Genomic DNA, 7,374 nt, shown 5'->3' on the forward strand with positions numbered 1-7,374 from the left:
CTTCTGAATTATGAAGGCAGGAAACGCATCTGCAACTCTGAATTTCTGCAGATGTCTAAGCGTAGCGGTTACTTCGATATTAAACGGTAGCAAGTGGTCGCTGGCTAGTTTTTCACTTTAAAGTATGATGAAATATTTTGAAAAATAATATTTAAGTAAGTGAAGTCAAGACCTAGCCGTTATTATTATAACATAAAAAACGAATTTCAAACAAAATGCACTCAAAAGTAACATAAAAAAACAATTTCAAACAAAATGCAATCAAAAGTAACCTAAAAAAACCAATTTCAAACAAAATGCACTCAAAAGTAACATAAAAAAACAATTTCAAACAAAATGCACTAAAAAGAAACAAAATAATGTCATGAAAACTCTCTAAACTCTAGTAGTTAGTAGTAGGGGCTCAGTTTTCCGCAACTCCACGACAAGCGCGTATTTTGCGTGTCTCTAAACTCTAAAGAAAGTTCTCTTCTTTCTTGTAACATGTCTATATTGTATAATTATTGTTATTTCGCAGTCGGTGTCGGCCGAAGTAAATAGATGAAATTTTATATTTGAGATGTATTAGACATACTTACGTTTATGTCCCTACTTAGGCCGAAACCGACTCCAAAATAACAATAATTATACAATATAGACATGTTACAAGAAAGAAGAGAACTTTCTTTAGAGTTTAGAGACACGCAAAATACGCGCTTGTCGTGGAGTTGCGGAAAACTGAGCCCCTACTACTAACTACTAGAGTTTAGAGAGTTTTCATGACATTATTTTGTTTCTTTTTAGTGCATTTTGTTTGAAATTGTTTTTTTATGTTACTTTTGAGTGCATTTTGTTTGAAATTGGTTTTTTTAGGTTACTTTTGATTGCATTTTGTTTGAAATTGTTTTTTTATGTTACTTTTGAGTGCATTTTGTTTGAAATTCGTTTTTTTAGGTTACTTTTGAGTGCATTTTGTTTGAGATTGGTTTTTTTTTGAAGTCGGCTATTTTTTTTTTCTTAAAATTTTTGTTTTACTTCACAATTTTTAGTGAATTTGAAGTTCAATTACAAATTTCGTTAATATGTATAAAGACATAAATAAGACAAATAAAGAAAAGGACTTTCCTATTTGATATGTGTGTAATTCAATTCAAAAACTAATTTAGAATGCAGCAGATAACCACTTATCCTTTAAACAATGAAATAATTATCAAAATCGGTATACAAATTGAAAATTAACGAACTAATACATCGTAGCGTGCCTATAATTTTGTCCAGCCGCGCGCCGCAGTAGCATTTTTCGAATGCGCGTAGTTTTTAATTATTTAATATCTCCCAAACTATTGATCAGAATTACATAGTTTAAAGGCTAATGTAATCTGCATTTAATGCTCTAGCCATCAAACATATTTATTTGGATAAGGATTCATATCGAATATAATATAATAGCGCCGTAAGCTTACGACGCTGTTTTTCGTGTGCATTTTAATCGAAGTTTGTTCACAATAACATGGTTTTTGTGAGACATCCATAGATGATAGATATATGCCACCGAAGACTTTTATTTAGCAAATTTAAGGATCTATTATTACTCCATACATCATTTTTATGTAAGTCATATAGTTTGACCTACGTAAGCCCAGAAAGCAAAATTGTGCTTTTCGTGTAGCATTTTTCGTTTCCGCGTAATTTTATTCTTACGATATCTCCTAAACTATTAGACAGAATGATATAGTTTCAATTGCAAATATAATCTACATTAAATTCTCTTGATAATGAACATGTTTATTTACATAAGGGTTAATACTGAACTCGAATAATAGCGTCGGAAATAGGGCATGAATTTAATTGATGTTTCTGAAGAAAAAAATGGTTATTGTGAGAAAACTACAAAAGATAGATATATGCTATCGCGGACTTTTAATTAGCACATTTAAAGAGCTACAATTCGCCATACATCATTTTTATGTAGGTCCTATAGTTTAGCCTACGTAAGCGCTGAAAGCAAAAATGTCCCTAATTTTCGCAACAAATTTTGAAGCTATATTCAAAATCTACTAGTCTTCTAGTTATTTAAAAAAAAAAACAAAAAAATGGGACCCACCTGCAAGCACTTCCTTTCGATTAAAATATTTTTCATCAAAATCGGGCCACCAGGGGCGGAGTTTCGCGGTAACACACATAAAAAAAAAAAAAATACAGTCGAATTGATAACCTCCTTCTTTTTGAAGTCGGCTAAAAAGGAATTAAATACAACATTTGGGTAGACGGAGTTTTAGTTAATGGAAAGTCTAAGCAAATAGGATATTGTTTAAACATGGCGACAATAAAAACGCACTTGTGCTTTCTACACACACGGAGTCTACCTGTTCTGTAGTTTGTTTTAATTTCTAACGACAAACGTGTAGGAACAAAGTGGGTCCCTTTCTTCTGTATTGTTCGCATGTTGTGTATATCTTCTAGGATTCTTCTTATTTTGTATAAGAAGAAGAAATGGCAAAATAGCACAATTGTATAACAAATAGATACTCAACGAAGATCACAAGACTGCGTTGTGAAATTTTGCCTAGTAGGAAAATTGTTATAAAATATTTTTAAGTACTAATAGTACATATACGAAGTTACTTCTTCTTTCGGCACGTTCGAGGAAAGTCGATAACTTTCATTTTTATAGATTAGTATTTAGGCCGTTGCTAGATAATAATTGATGGTATGATAGTTAATCATTGTAATTATTTAAACTCAATTTAAAAAATTAAACGGTTATATATTTCAGGTAGGATGTTTTCGAGAGAAAGTATATCATTCTGAGATGAATAACTACGGACCGGTCTCGGAATGGCGTTCATCGAAGTTTATAATTTATAAATATATATTTTGTTTTAGAATGATTTATATCTGATGGAGTTAATGTCGGTGGTATCGAGAACATCTAAACCTATTAAAATCCCTAGCGGTAACAATGCACCACTGAAATCAAAGATTCAAATATAATACAGAAAGGTTATTACGAGCACTTTATTTCAGATAGTTTCAGCGTATTGGCAGCGCAGCAACACTAACTAACGAATTTATCGGTATATAATCTTAAATAATAATAATTTGGTATGTGAAATACATTATTTGGATAGAATAAAATATTATAAAAACATCGATAATTATTTGTATATGTCTACGATTAATACCTATATTTTAATACTTTTATTTTATTTTACATGTTATAATTAACAAAGGGAGTTTTATGTCATATATATTTATTCGTAAAATTTCTCTAAAGGCTGTCTGAATTCCGTTTTCCGGTGAACCTCAAATATCTGGCCTACATCCGTTGAGGCCTAATCCGTCACAATCCAGAATGCTAATCATTATGTCGACGCGGTACGAATGCTTGAATAAAGATAAATAAATAAAATCGCGTTGATGGAGAAAAATGTATGTTAGTATGTTGATCGCGCTTCGGCCGGCTGGGTGTGTACGTACGAGTACGGTGACCAATAATTCGTGCATACGGAGACAAATCCCAGAAAAATGGTCTACTGCCTTTACTTCTATCATGCTTGAAATGCTTAAAATGCTTAACATCATACTAAATTATATACTGCTAAATGATCAGTGCCCACAGACATCTGCGTATTTAAAGATTACAGATGCGTTGGTAAACTTTATTAAACAGGGAAGATGTACATAAAATGGATATTTCCCTTTCCAAGATGTATTTCTTTTTTCAATTTTTTCTTACAGAATAATATTTTAAGTCCTATATGTCAGATGCTTTTTCATATCCTGTTAAAATCCCATTTAATAGTACACTTTTATGGATACCCTAAAGGCCAATTAAATCCGTTAGAGAATCAAGGAACGTAAAATTATGTGTTTTAGGAAAATAATTTAGCATATTAATTAAACGATATCCATTAAACTGTAAATCATCGTTAGCAGTTGATTTAATACTAATAAACTATCAAAGATTTTAAATTGAGAAAAATGAATAAACTGGAGGAGCACCTTGACGGAAAACCAGTAAAAGAAAGCTCTGCAATCTTGTTATCATCATCAGCTTACTATAAGACCCCATGTGGGACTCGGAGCCTATCTTAAGTACGGGGTGCCTAGGTTATAGTCAACCACACTGGCCCAGTGCGGGTTGACTTTACAACATATCTTTGAATTTCTTCGTAGATATGTGCAGGTAGCATCACGATGTTTTCCTTCACCGTAAGAACGACGGATAAATGTACATATATATGGCGGCATTCGAACCCAGGACCTGCAGATTACAAGTCAAGTACGTAACACCTGAGCTATCGACGCTCCAATATTATTAATATGGTTAAAATATCGAATCTATGGTATTTAGTTCATGTTTAAGTTGAAAATCATCAATATTTCTTGGATTATTTACTATAGTGATGCTCTGCGAAGGTGATGTTTGTGATGCTAAAGCACAATCACAAATTAGTGTAAACATTAAAATTTGTTGTTATAAGTGATTTTATATACACAACTTTATTAAGAAATACTTTTAGAATGAACGACTTAATACAACTGCTTCTGACCTTTTTATTTGTACAATTAATGCGTCATTTTATAAATTTAATGCGTCTGCAGGGACTGAAAAAAAGCAATGCTCAAATAAGTTAAATCAACAAACCAAACGACGCGGTCACAGATAGCGAAAGCTCTTATTGACATATTGGAAAGTAGCCGCTGTTTGTAATAACTTGTCAAAAAAGTGTTTTCTATGTCTAGTAGCATAAGGTTCAATTTATGTTTTAATATTTCATCTAGTTAAACGTCTAAACGTAGGCGGTTCTAATCGTGTATTAGACATATTTAGGTTGAACATTCAACAACATTCTTGGTCAATAAATTTTCATTGGGTGCATCTGAATTTTAATTTTTATAATTACATTTCGGTAGCCTTTGTTACTTATCGGATTTTGTTTTTATCTTCTATGAAACTGTCATTGTAAACTGTTGTATACCGTAGAATTCTACTGCCGTGATACTTGTACAAGTCCATGCTGACAAATAGAGTCCGCCAGTGTCACGGCAGTGGAATTCTACTGTTCAATTGTTTAAAATATGAAATGCTGGTATACCATTAATATCCAAGCGTAAACGAGGAATGTGGCAGAAATAATTTAGTTGTATGTGGCAAAAAAAAAACGCGTAAGGAGATAGGATAAATGGCGAGCTCTCCTAGAAATGTATGTGTCGTATCCGGCCCGATTGGCACGCGACATGCTCGCTTGCTGTATTAACCATTCGACGTGCCACGGTGCAACGAGTCCAAGGTAGAAGATTTTGATACATTGTCACTTCAGTTTATAGCCATCATAGAAATTTATACTAACTGCAAATCTATTCTTATTATTACATTACATGAACACATTTCATTTAGATTGATGATACGTAGTTGCTATGAGATTTTATTCAACGTAATTTTCATAATTAACTGTATACACAGAAGACAGGTGTGAAGTGGAAGCAATTCCGCGTTTCGTCTGATGAGTGTGGTGCCGGAGGCCTAATTTAAGTCCTCTTTCCCTTCCCTTCCCTGAAGTGGATTTGGCGGAAGAGGGGACGCATAGGAAGGAGAAATATCCTGTTTTCAGTGCGTCCCTTCTCCGTTGATTAAAGGTAGGCAACGCATCTGTATTTGCGGATCTCTATGGGCAACAGTCGCCTCGCTATTTCGGCGAATTCAGGTGGCCGTTTGCTTTGCCACCTTATGATAAAAAAATAATAACTGTAATACACAGACAACTTTGAATCTTAAAGCTTGAAGAAGTATAACATCATCATAAAATACTTGCCACCAGTATATGTTATACAGTATGTTATTGCGCCTAATTTGGACTGGACAGATGTGATTTTTATGTTGGTAATTTATATTATATCATTACTTATTATGTTGCACATTTATTGAGCGTACGTTTACTAGTGCACGCTACGCAACGTTTTACGATCAAAGGCGACAACAACCCAGTTGCGCGCATCCTCCTGCCGACCTTGCTGACCGACATGCGCCCCGACACATACCCTGCGCACGTTTCACTTCCTTTTGTAAATCAATCTTAAAACATATTGCATAAGATTGAATCTATATTACTCTGTATTTTTGAATGATGACATCGATGTGCATTGTCACTGGTGACATCGAAACTAAAAGGCCTTTTGATGAAATTTTACGATATTAAAGATTCTAACGTAATCATTTTCGCAGTGTAACTCAACTCTTTTTACACGTGATCATTAATGTCGATTTTATATCAATTTACTATAATGACGACTGCGATGCGTCGATACTAACAACGTAATTGTTCACCGTCACATTTTTTCATTCACACTTTTTTTCTTTCAATTAGACCGAACATTAAACATTTTATTCCAATAAAAAAAACCTCACTATACGCATATTTGTACACACAATAATAAATAATAAAAAGCCGGTATTTATGCAAGATTCCAGCACTGACATTTCGCACAATAATTACCCGCAATTTCTCTTCATTGCCAATCTTGTTTACATGACCTTTTCCATCTTGACATATTTGTTGCTCTTGAATTTAAGTACTTATGTACTCGATGTTATATTGACCCTGTGAATTTAAAACTGATACGGATACAAAATGAATCTGCACAAAGAAAAAATCATTCGGCAAGTCAGTAAAATGAGGAATAGTTCATAAAAAAAATGTCGAATTATATTCACATATTCTTAATAGCTATTGCTGTCCAAAGAGGAATATGAATTTAAAAACACCTCAATGGCCACTCGGTAAATTTACTCCTAAACTTTTCAATTATACACCTGATTTGATACATTTTTAAATTTAATTCATCGGATTAATGATACCTTTGCTATATTACAATCATTAATCCGTCTTATTGTCCAATCATTAATGAACAAGACAGAGATCGTTGGATTACACTGCTCGCTGATTGAGCGTTGATTGTAGCGTCACAGTAATTGAAGGGGAAGGCATTGAGTCAGCCGTGAATGATAGCAATGTTCGTGTTTCAAATGAGCTTCTATAAGCTCAACTCTTTATGATCATCGCACTACAAACAATCTTTATCAACTCTTAACTAACGTTATACAGATTATTAGACGACAAATGAGTACTTTGTTGTAATGATAAATAACTTAATCTATTTTAAAAGTTTTCTCAAGTTAAAAGTTTTTTTAAAAATCTTAACTTACACGCTGGATAAAAAATTTATGATAAATGCTTTTGTTAATATTAAACTGTTTAGATTTGGCAAAAAATCTTTTCCTTTGGTTCGCTACAATGATATTCAGTTTCAATTTCTGCACTTCTAATATAATGTTTAAGTATAATTTCTTATACTACCTTTTCTGCTTGTCACTAAATGAAAAGAGTTTAA

Source organism: Papilio machaon, chromosome 9, assembly GCF_912999745.1.
Source record: "Papilio machaon chromosome 9, ilPapMach1.1, whole genome shotgun sequence".
Classification (NCBI taxonomy): domain Eukaryota; kingdom Metazoa; phylum Arthropoda; class Insecta; order Lepidoptera; family Papilionidae; genus Papilio; species Papilio machaon.